Source organism: Lepidochelys olivacea (assembly GCF_965140295.1).
Source record: "Lepidochelys olivacea isolate rLepOli2 genome assembly, chromosome: 1".
NCBI lineage: Eukaryota > Metazoa > Chordata > Testudines > Cheloniidae > Lepidochelys > Lepidochelys olivacea.
This window is the reverse complement of record NC_140411.1, coordinates 223,905,435-223,918,206: the sequence shown is the minus strand read 5'-3', so window position 1 is coordinate 223,918,206 and position 12,772 is coordinate 223,905,435. Positions and strand designations below refer to the sequence as shown.

At 41.8% G+C, this 12,772-nt stretch overlaps 1 protein-coding gene across 8 annotated transcripts in view; it reads left to right on the top strand.

Moving 5' to 3' along the window:
* The window catches only part of CCDC91 (coiled-coil domain containing 91), a 330,423-nt gene that overhangs the window by 208,717 nt on the left and 108,934 nt on the right, over nucleotides 1-12,772 (top strand). The window lies entirely within an intron of this gene.

The window sequence follows — 12,772 nt, the reverse complement described above, 5'->3', positions numbered from 1 at the left end:
TATGAGAAACTGAAATGAAAAGGAGAATTTTGTTAAGACACAAGAACACATTTTAATTAAAGAATCTTGAAAAGCTGAGTCCAGTAGTATATTATTTCTGCTGGTGAATGAAAGACTGGATTGTTAAGTACTGTTGACCGATCCATAAAACGTTTTTCCTGAGTCTTGTCAGTGGAAAGTGGTTGTGGTTATAACTTTATTTCCAGGAAAAGTAGAGCATCTTAATTATGCACAGGTTAAAAAGAATAAATACTAGTGTGACTGAGTTTTCCTGGTCAGTTATTGACTGAAACCTTGTCCTGAGATGAAGACATTCAGCTGACTTATTACAGGGAAGGTTTGGTGATTCCCTACTGAAATGTCTTTGATTGTTGTATGCAGTATTGTTGTGGCTGTGTTAGTCCCAGAATATTAGAGAGAGAGAAGGTGGGTGAGGTAATACCTTTCATTGGACCAACTTCTGTTGGTGGGAGAAACAAACTTTCAAGCTACACAGTCTCCTCTTCGGGTCTGAGAAAGGTACTAGGAATGTCACAACTAAATACAAGATTAAACAGATGATTTAGCATAAGTAATTAGCGCACATTCAAAGGACTATTCAAGGTGAAGTGGCCTGTTTAACACACCTGTAATCGCAGGACGAAAAGGGGGGTTAGTGGATTACAGGTTGTAATAAACCATAAATCCAGTGTCTTTATTAAGACCATGATTTTTTGTGTCTGGCATAGTTATGAATTTAAGCTCCCAGACTCATCTTTTGAAAGCATTGTGTAGGTTCCCTTTGGGGTAAAAAGTCATTGCTTTGTGAAAAGTGTTCACCCACCTCTTCAAAATTAGGCTTTTACTACATCTCTACTATTCATGGGGATATTGAGGCTTAATTCATGAGTGTTCGTAAAATGCTTCCTCAGAGGGAATTGAAAAGTAGTCATTGATTAGTTACAATGAATCTATAAATAATTTAATACTTTGTTCTGTTGAGTTGGATAGCATGTGTATTAACTTTAGTGAATGTTGCAATTTTCATTGCAATTTTGTTCTTGAATGGGTTCTCCCACAGTTTACTGTTCATACACCCCTCACATAGTCCAACATGGATGCATTGATTTTAATAGCTGTTATTCACTGATAATGTGAAGGTTAACTGTACTTACACCAGGGGTGGCCAAACTACAGCCCGCGGGACTGCCACCCCTATGGCTCCGCTTGCAAAAGTGGCCAGCACCACGTCCCTGCGGCCCCGGGGAGAGGTGGGACAGACAGCTACGTGGTCTGCCCTTGCCTGCAGGCAACTCCCCCCCCCCCAGCTCCCATTGGCCAGGAACAGGGAATCTCAGCCAATGGGAGCTTCGGGGGAGGTACCCGCAGGCGAGGGCAGCGTGCGGAGACCTCTGCCGTCCCCTCCCCAAAGGGCCACGTGGACGTGGTGCTGGCCACTTCTGGGAGTGGCGCAAGGCCAGGGCGGGCGCTGCTGCCACCCCGGAGCTGCTCCAAGTAAGCAGCACTGGGCCGGAGCCTGCATCCCGAACCACCCCTGTACCACAACCCCCTGCCCTGAGCCCCTGCCGCACTCCTATTGTACCCCAACCCCCTGCCGCATCCCACACCACTCCTGCACCCCAACCCCCTGTCCCAGCCCTACATTCATGGTCCTACATGCAATTTACCCACCCAGATGTGGCCCTTGGGCCAAAAAGTTTGCCCCCCCCCCGACTTAGACAAATAGTACCCCCAAACATCAACTGCACACAGCAGCACCTGTAGCCAAATTATGGCAAATTCATTAATGGATATGTTGGAGGAGGAGGGAAAAAAGGAGCTTTCTGCCCCTCCCCCTTATAATAAGTGTACATTGAGGTGAGGTACAAGTTGTCCATATTTACAAAGCATTTCAGTTAACCTTGGACAGTTTATTCAATTTTTGATTTATAACTTGCATTTTAGGATTAATACGAATATGTTTAATGTACTTGTTTGGAACATAACTGTACAGATTTGAACTGGTTATTAGTACTTTATATATAGTGTTTGAGCTGTACAATAACTGAAAGGAAACATCTGAATTACTTCACTTACCTTGTAAATTATTTATATCATATACTTTTGCAAACCTTCTATGGTTATATATTTGCATACCTGAGAATAAACTGACATGATTCTTCAGACACATTATTTAATATAAAAAATTCTAACTAGTTATGATTGTGATTAAATCTGTCTACAATATCTCCTGTGACTCTCATTTTAGGAAAAAGATTTTTTGATTTCTTTTTTACAGGAATCAAGGAAAACCAAAGGACCTCTGTATTTATATTTGAATCTGCATCAAACGTTCTCCATTTGGAACTGTTGCCCGAAGAACTTGTTGCAAGGGGGGAAATCATTGTAACTTACTTTTGAATGCCTTTTGTGTTAGGTTAAATTTCAAAAGATTCTCCTTGACCCTCTTTTAAAATTTTTTTTCATGCATTAAAAAAAAAGGGGGGGGTTCCTCCCATATATTATTAGGTTTTCCCATTTGCAAAAGTTACTTTGTGACAACATTATCTTCTTTCTAGCAATGTAATATTTTACTGGAAAGACAAAATATAGCATCTTTGCTAAATAAAATGCAACTAACTAAAAAGCAAAAATGCTAAGATCACAAGTTCTTTGCCTCTTCTCCCTTGTAGTCAAGAAATGAAATTTGTTTGTCTGAATTTACAAGTACACACAAGGCAATTATTTCATAGGGTATTATAATTATATTCTATTATCTATAAAAACATAGTTACAAATGTCCGCTTCAAAATGTAATAGAAAATTGTAATACTGTTTTTGCCTTTCATTCAGACTGTCCCTAAGCACTTTACAAATATTCAGACCTAAAGTTTCACGCATATTAGCGGGAAAAAAAATAAAATGATGGTTTTTGCCCATGAACATAATGTGCACCCCATTGTGTGCACAATTCTGAAAATGTCTCTTTAAAGAAACTTCATAACACCACTTTAGTAAATATTAGTATATGGTGTTTTAAAGATAAACTGTAATAAAAAATTATTTGCAAAGTTCATAGTTAGTTTTGATTCATAATCAAAAAATTATTTGCAAAATTCATACAGTGGCTATTTCAAAGCCAGGAATAGAGACTGGAAGTCATGATCACTGATTCCTGTCTTCAGGAGCTAGACTTCACTCTCTTCCTGTAGATTAATAATTGACTTTTTTTTTTTTTTTAATTCTAGAACTTTAATTATAGTTTGTGTAGTTTCACCCCAACCTAGGTTGCATCTCATTGACAGAACTCAAAAAATCTAAACTGAAATTCCATAATTGGTAAGACAAAGACAAAAATGCTTGGTAGCAGTGTGACAGACAATGTAGATGTAGGCCATAATTTTTAAAAATGAGTGCCTGAAGTTAGGCTCCGGAAGTCATATTTAAGTACTTGATGGGAGATTTTCAAAGGCACAAATGGCAGACAGACACCTAATACCCATTGCAAGTCCCCCATAAGGACTTCAAGAGGTGCACTGCCTGCCAGTCTTGTACTGGAGACCGACACCCAGATCTTGTGTCATCTTCGTCTGTGGGAGACCAACTCTGTAACTAAGGCCATGTCTACACTTACCGGTAGATCAGCACAACTGCAATCGATGCAGCGAGTGTCAATTTAGTGGGTCTAGTGAAGACCCGCTAAATTGATGGCAGAGTGCTCTTTGGTCAATTCTGATACTCCGCCAGAATGGGCAGAGTAAGGTAAGTCGACGGGAGAGCGTCTCCAGTTGACGCAGCAAGGTGCAGATGCTGCAGTAAGTCAACATAAGCTATGTCGACTCATATAACTGGAGTAATGTCACTTAGGTTGCCTTACCGCAGTAGTGTAGACAAGGCCGAAGTGTGTAATTTACCATGTCTTCTCTCACTGCACTTGAAGTGATATAAGAGAAGAGATACTTGAGCCTCCAGGCTCATCTGATGTCTCATTGTCTGCATCTTGGTACACCTGTGAGCCTGTCAAGGGTACCAAGACCAGCTTCAATGCTGCTGATCTCTGACACAGGACTCGAGGCATTTTGCCACCTTGGCTTCAGCACCACCATCTGTCATGAACCCAAGACTGGAAACTGGGAGTGAATACCTTACCTGGCACCACCAACACTGGCCTAATAAAAAGCAGCACCAAAGTCCAAATTGACACTATATACTAAAGTCTTGATGATCGTGGGACTTACTCAGTAGGTGCCCACATCAGCATCTACTTTTCATTTGGTACCAATAGCCTTGAGTCTGGACCTATCTCCAGGCCCAGTGCCTCTATCTCAGTAACCCAAGTCAATGCAGATGCCCATCAGAGTAAAAGGAAGGAGAAGAGGAAGCACAATTCCCCATAACAAGGACATAACCAAAAGAAAAAGAAGGAAGCACCATCCCTCTCCTCCTTTATAAGCTTCCGTCCATGAGGAGACTCGCAGACAGCACTACTGTCACCTTTTCTCCATACTTCTCTGTAACCAGACATCTCAGCATTGACTAACTCGGACTCTTCTCCATTTCAGATCCTGGTAATACCTTTAATCCTTCTGCTGGAGTGGGTGTCCACCATTGAAGCAACTAGCCACCCCACTACATTTTTTCCACAGTTCATCTCTGTGCCTGTATCAACTTCTCTGGTTTCAATCCAGGAGTGCCTCTGGCATATCTTCAACCCCTTCAGAGAGAAATCTAGAGAGTCCTCCAACTTGTCCTCAAACCCCATGCCATTTTCCTGTGCTTCAGATCCAGTTATCATGGAAGTATTTCATGCAGGGCCTCCCCAGCTTTTCAGATAGCCCTATATACAGGACTCCTTGAAAGTCCTGCTGTAGGCTGAGGCACAAGCACCAGCCTCAGGACTGATGTGCTCACAGGTGCCCATTTCTCATATGGCACACATATGGTTTGACTGCACCGATACTGACCAGATCACTCAGATTTACAGGAGAGTCTGCCTATATCTGAGGAATGACATGAGACTTCCAGAGGAAATATTTGAGTCCTCTTGGGAGGAACATATGAATGGCATCTCACTGGAATATGATATTGATGTTTCACCTCCTGAGGAACCTAGACAGTTTCAGGATTTATTGTGCAAAATGTTCCTACTACTACTGACCAGCTACAAAATGGAGTCACAGCATCAGAAACATCTGGTCTTCTGTCTTCTCTATTACAGATGGAGACCACAAAGAAGCTATACCTGTTAGCTATGGCCTTCGCAACGTGGCCAAAGATATTTGGCTCTTTTTTTCTCATCCCCACCTGTATCTAAGTGAGCTGATGGGATGTATCCCGTACCACCTGAAGGACGTACATTTTCACTACAGCACCCTTTGACAAACTCCACGGTGGTATCTACAGCACAGAAGAGAGTAAGGGGCAACAAGGCTTTTCATTCCACCCTTTCTCGCAGAGAGGGATATAAGCTGGATGCTTTTGGAAGGAGAGCTTACTTGTCCGGCCTTTTAAGTGAGCAAAAGTCGAGCTAGAATCCTTGATTGAGGAACAGAAGGAGGCAATCCTGACCTTGTTCACTAACTGTTGTATACTTGCTAAGCTGCTTACCGGTCAAGGCTGGTATCCAGATCTTTTGCAACTGACCGAAAAGATGCAGCAAGTATGTTGTTTATCTCCAGACCTCCTGTGTCAACAGGTAGGGACAGTTCTGCATTCCAACCTAGAGGCACTCCATCTTGCAGCATGAAGGAGGATAACGTGCTAACTAATGTGGACCATTTCTGCTCTGAGTGTTCAGTACATCTTCCATCAAACCAGTTGGAGCTCCATGCTGAACAAGAATGGAAAGTGTAGTATCTGGGCCACTGGTAATCGACTCACTCCATCTCGACCTGGAGTCCTTGGAGTCCTAAAGTACCTTCTACATTTTAAGACAGAGGGCTTAAGCTTAGCCGGGCTAAAGGGTCATATGACAACAATATTTACTTATCATAATTACATTAAGGGCAAACTCATCTTCTTTCACCCTACAGTCTTCAGGTTCCTGGAGGGACTGGCAATTGCAGTCCAGCCATTAAGAAGCTGCTGACATGATGGAACCTAAGTCTTTTCTTAACAAAGCTGATGAGCCCTCTTTATTTGGATCTTGCACAGACCTTTCCAAAATGTTTATCAATTATAAAGGCTTTTGCCATAACAATTACATCTGCTTAATATTTGCTGGCCCCTCCACCTTTAAACTATAGTCTCCAAGGTCAAAGTCACCATGGGGCCCAGTCCCAACTTGATACATAAGGTGATTTGAGATTTCCACCTATCCCAGTATATTTCTCTCCCTGTTTATTCCCCAGGCACCATTGCCACACAGGGGAAGCATGCCTCTATAGCCTAGAGATAAAGAGGGCACCCATCCTGCTTTTATCTTAAAAAAAAAAAACAACAACAAAAAACAAACAAACCCAACCTCTGTGTAGATGATCTAATAGGTTATTTGTAGCATATGAGAATAAATGCCACAGAAAACTCATTAAACACAGAATTTCACCCTGGATTAGTAAATGTTTCAAACACTGTTGCATCTTAGCTTGGAAAGCAGTATCCCCTGGTTTAAAAATTCATCCCTCAAGTGCCACCGCAGGATCAGCATGCCCAAGCCCCTGGTGGAGATTTGCAAAGCAGTAACTTGGATTTATGTGCACCCTTTCAGTACTACTTGTATTTAGCATTGCTTTTTGATGCTCAGATTTGGACAGTCTTGCTACACTCCATATTTAGCTAAGAATTCCTTGCTCACTGTCCTTCTGGTAGAGCTCTTCTGACTAATCTCCTAAGGGTGGGAATGCAAAGAAGAAAGAGAGATTACTTACCAGGAACTGTTCTTTGAGCATCACTTCTATGTATTCACACCACCCACCCACCATCCCCTATATCTTTGAATTCTATATAGTATCAGGACGTTGTGCTTCGGGGGAAAAAGAACCAAGGTGGTTGGGAGATGCACTCCCTTTTATAGAGTAGGGTAATGACATCACCCTTACATGACGGCGTTCTTGCACCTCCCAGCAGTCACAGCTTTCAAGGTAGTTCCACAGTTTGATACCCATGCTGACATATTCCACTAAAGTGAAGACATGAAGGTGACTCTCAAAGAATAATAGCTATTGTTTAGTAATCTCTCTCCTTAATTCCATTAAATCTGTTATATTGATCCTTTTTATTATATACACCCTCATTATGAAATGTAAGGCCTGTGGCCTCAAGACCTACTTCAGAGAAAGAGAATATGCTGTATTTTATTCTGTAAACCCTTTCCCAATTACTTATTTCTCTTCAAATAATTTATGTAATTTAATAGCTGAAAATTCTTTCTACCCTGAAAAAGAAAACTAGTTGGCTGACTGTAAACATTGAAGCCAAATAAACAGTTCGGCAAGGTATTTCTCTAGCTCTAATACAAGAGAATGTGCTTTCCCGGGTTGTATAGACAGCTGTTGCAACATTTGTGATGATCTATGAACTTCTGGAAGTTCAAATATGAAGGTATCCTTTTATGGAAGGATTATTTCACATGAATAAACATTTACATTATAATAGGAAAGGACATTAATAGGAAAGAAGGATGTGGAAAAATTGGAAAGAGTCCAGCGGAGGGCAACAAAAATTATAAGGGGCCTGGAGCACATGACTTATGAGGAGAGACTGAGGGAACTCGTATTATTTAGTCTGCAGAAGAGAAGAATGAGGGGGAAATTGATAGCTGCTTTCAACTAGCTGAAAGGGGGTTCTAAAGAGGATGGATCTAGACTGTTCTCAGTGGTAGCAGGTGACAGAAGAAGGAATAATGGTCTCAAGTTGCAGTGGGAGAAGGTTTAGGTTGGATGTTAGGAAAAACTTTTTCACTAGGAGGGTGGTGAAGCACTGGAATGGGTTACCTAGGGAGGTGGTGGAATCTCCTTCCTTAGAGGTTTTTAAGGTCAGGCTTGATAAATCCCTGGCTGGGATGATTTAGTTGCGGGTTGGACTGGATGACCTCCTGAGGTCCCTTCCAACCCTGTTGTTCTATGATTCTATGACATGCTAAGTTATTCACAAGAAGTGTCTGGCCTTGGCAAAGTTATGATATATTTCTTATGTAAATATTTTGGGATTTTTAAAAAATATTCTATTTATAATGTATTGGATAAAGTCTCAGTGAAATCTATCAGTCATTAATCTGCATATTGAAAGAATGCCAAGTACATACCGAAAAGTAATGTGTTTATTTCCACTATATAGACAAGTTAATGTACAAAATTATCCGCACAGTGTTATATTCACAAAAGATTGATAATGATTTTTTTAAAAGTGTTTTATACCTGGAGAGAAAAATAATGTTCAACAGAAGTCCCCAAAGTTTACCAACTTTACAGGAATTCCATAGAATTATAAGAATATAAGAATGGCCATACTGGGTCAGACCAATGGTCCATCTAGCCCAGTATCCTGTCTTCCAACAGTGGCCAGTGCCAGATGCTTCAGAGGGAATGAACAGAATAGGACAAATATAGAATGATCCAACCCTGTTGTCCAGTCCCAGCTACTGGCAGACAGTTACTGTAATCAAAGATTGTAAGTCATGTGAGCAATAGCTTTTTACATTCATGGTTTAATCTCTCTTACTTATTAGGTAGATTGGTTTTCTTTATTTATGAGAATTGGTGGAATTTTTTAATCTGTATGGGTATTTTTAAACCACCTGTCACTGTAGTAGCCAATCACTAGCAATTCAGGGTAGTAACAAACTGAAAACTATAAGGATTAATTGTGGGGGGAAAAAGTTGTTAGTTTTCAGAGATCATCTCTAGGATCAGCATCTTGCAAGTTGCCCTTATGATAGAGGTCCATTCTTATTTTCTCTTTTGGTATCTTGCATGATTGTAATCCTGGAACTGTTTTCTAAACAATAAATTCCAATTCTCATACAGTGAATTGAATCAATGCATACTTCAGTATCATTTCAAAGGAATTTTAATAGAATTTTGTGGGTTTTCTTTTTAACATTCTATATATTTGGGTCCAGTGTGATGCTGTTAGAAAAACCTGTGGCATTTCTGTATTTGAAACATGACAGTTGGTGCCAAAGAGTAATTAACTATCTAAGATTTTAATGCTGTCATAGAGATTATCATCTAGAAGAATGAATTTTGCCATTCTATTATAGAGTATATATTATATGAATCAGAGGTTGTTTCCTCCATTGACTGATGTATCCAAGAAAGTCTTCCATATGGATCTGATCAGAAGCTCACTGAAGTCAATGAGGGTCTTTCCATTGACTTCAGTGGGCTTTGATTCATGCCCTATATTTGGGTCAGTATCTGCATGTATGTCTAGGTCCTTTTTGCACCAATAGATGTTCTTTTAAATGAACTCAGACTGACAGATGTTCATCTTGGGCAGGTTAGGGGACATAAAAAAGACTTATTTTCAGTCCCACTGTAGTCAATTAACTAAGGAAGCATAAAGCAGATTGTCAAATGGTTTTTGTTTGTGGGGCAGTGTTTCTAAGTGGTCGGGGCATAGGCACTTGGACCTGCAGAAGGGGGCTTTTTGTAGAGGAGCCCAGGCGCCCCCACTCCACTGGGCTCCAGCCCAGGGCCCTAATAGAGTGACAAAAGGGTCTGACACCCAGGAGTGCCTTAAGGCTGCCTTTGTTGTGCCACTTCCCACCACCAAGCCATTGTCCAAAGCTTGCAATCTGTCATTCAGAAAAGAATGGAGGGGATCAGCTCACCCCTTGGCACTACTTTGTGGCTGGGCATGCTGTGCTCTCTACACCTAGGGGTGGGGGTTGCATCCTCTCAGGCCTTGGCCTTCCAACCAGGTCAGTTCCAACTTTGTCCCCTTCAGGGGTAATCCATAAACAAAACATGGGGAAACAACACAAATTACCTGGGTTAATATGTGGAAAGGGAAAATGCCTTCCTCTTTGGGTCTATCAGAAGCAGGTCCTACCTTCCTCCCAAGAGGGACCTTCAGATAGTTGCTGATGGGGAAGATCTTGCTCTCCCTCAGGCTTTTCCTCAGCAGCTACAAGGTAAAGGTCCTATCTTTTCCCTGGCCTTCCCATAGTGAGCTGTTCTACTCCCTTTTATTCCTCCTCTTATCCATACATCTCTTTCAGGTGTGGCAGGGCAGTGCTGGCTGAGCCCAGAGCAGCTCCTTAACCTGTTGTCATCCAGGCTGGTCTTTGTGTACCCCATCACACTAATAAACAAAATCTACTTATTGTTTCATTTTGAATACTGAGCATTGGTTGTTGGAAAAAATAAAAAGTGATATTTTAAGACAGCCTGACCATGAAGGTTAATATCTGAAAATATGACCCGGCAGTGAAAGTTAGAATACACATCATAAATCTATAAATTACATAGGGAGGTTGTGGAATCTCTGTAATTGGAGGTTTTAAATAACGGATTAGAAAAATATCTGTTAGGGATGGTCCAGATAGTATGTAATCCTGTCTCTGTTCAGGTGACTGGACTAGATGACCATTTGAGTCCCTTCTGGTCCTACATTTTTATGATTCTATAAATTAAGTTTAATTTTTATGTGAATTTCACTGCTGGGACAGGTGTTTTTCATTTAAATATGTCTGCTCCACTCAGAAAAAACTGTTTTAAGTAAGTTCACAAAGAAATGCCTTCTTGAATGTTTGTGGTACAGAAATTGCATTTTACTTTGTTTTATAAAGCATACAACACTTTTGTATTCTCTTCTTCATATATAAAAATGTCTCATAATACCATTGCAGCTTGATAATAGATTTCATGCTGGTATTAGACAAACTCATAAATAAAACATTAGTAGATTTTATGCTGTAGATCAGAGGTGGGCAAACTACAGCCTGCAGGCCACATCCGGCCCGTGGGAACGTCCTGCCCGCCCCCTGGGGGAGGGTAGCCCCCGGCCCCTCCCCCGCTGTTCCCTCTTCCCCGCAGCCACACCAGCAGCACAACTTGCGCCCACCCACCTCCCATAAGCCTGTCCTGCCGCTCTGAGGGGCATGGAAAGGGGGTGGGGGGGTTGAATAAAGGGCAGGAAGTCCCGGGGGGGGGCAGATGGGGCGGTTGGATGGGGTGGAAGTTGGGGGGGGAGGGCTGTCAGGAGACAGGGAGCAGGGGGGGTTGGATGGGGGTGGGGTCCTGGGGAGGCAGTTAGGGCTGGGGGTCCTGGGAGGGGGCGGTCAGAGGATGTCATAAATATAAAGGGAAGGGTAATCACCTTTCTGTATACAGTGCTGTAAAATCCCTCCTGGCCAGAGGCAACATCCTGTTTCCTGTAAAGGGTTAAGAAGCTCAGCTAACCTGGCTGGCACCTGACCCAAAGGACCAATAGGGGACAAGATGCTTTCAAATCTTGGGGATGGGAAGGCTTTTGTTTATGCTCTTCATTTACGTGGTAGTTCTCTCTTGGGACTGAGAGAGGCCGGACAGAAATCCATCTTCTCTAACCCATCCTAATCCAAGTCTCCAATATTGCAACCAGTATAGGTAAGACAGGCAAGGCGGATTAGTTTCTTTTGTTTTATGTGAATTTTTCCTGTGTTAAGAGGGAGGTTTATTCCTGATTTCTGTAACTTTAAGGTTTTGCCCAGAGGGGAATCCTCTGTGTTTTGAATCTGAATACCCTGTAAAGTATTTTCAATCCTGATTTTACAGAAATGATTTGTACCTTTCTTTTTTAATAAAATCCTTCTTTTAAGAACCTGACTGATTTTTTTCCATTGTTCCAAGATCCAGGGGTTTGGGTCTTTGATGATTTTGTAACCAATTGGTTAGGATATTATTCTCAAGCCTCCCCAGGAAAGGGGGTGTGTAGGGCTTGGGGGGATATTTTGGGGGAAGACGTCTCCAAGTGGTCTCTTCCCCTGATTCTTTGTTTAAAACGCTTGGTGGTGGCAGCGCACTGTTCAAGGACAAGGCAAAGTTTGTACTTTAGGGAAGTTTTTAACCTAAACTGGTAAGAATAAGCTTAGGGGGTCTTTCATGCGGGTCCCCACATCTGTACCCTAGAGTTCAGAGTGGGGAAGGAACCCTGACAGGGGACAAGGAGTGGAGGGGGTTGGATGGGTCGGGCGGACCTGTCAGGGAGCAGGGGTGTGGATAAGGGGCGGGGCAGTCAGGGAACAGGGAGATGGGGGGGGGCTGGATGGGGGGCGCTCCTGGGAAGGGGCGGTCAGGTGTTCTGAGGGGAGCAGACGGGGGCGGGAAGTGGGATAGGCCCTCCATACTGTTTCACAACCCCAATGTGGCCTTCAGGCCAAAAAGTTTGCCCACCCCTGCTGTAGAGTTATATATTTAGGACTATCCATGCTTAAAGGTAAGCTTGTGCTTATGTGTTTGCAAGGTGAGGGCTTTATAGTCAATATATTTTTAACTAGTACATTGTTATAAATTTATTTCATGTATTTGTTTTGGTCTTATGAAATGTTATTTTTTACTGATACTGTACATGTGATTTCAAGTTACTATAATTGTCACTTAAACAGCATGTCCTTAGGTTTACTGATTTACTAGCCAGTTGTCTTGACAAATACATGTGGCATCAATACTTTCCATTAATAACTTTTAGATTTTCATCACAGCTCAGACTTTTTAAAAGGCAAACCACGTCTTGTGCATGCTTTACTTGGTTTCTTGAAAAACATAGATGAAAGGATTATAATAAGAAACAGTGATGACAGATTATATAAGCAGACATAAAGTACTTGGTCACTTATTGTCAGCATTCCCTGTCTCCTTGAAAAATGTTT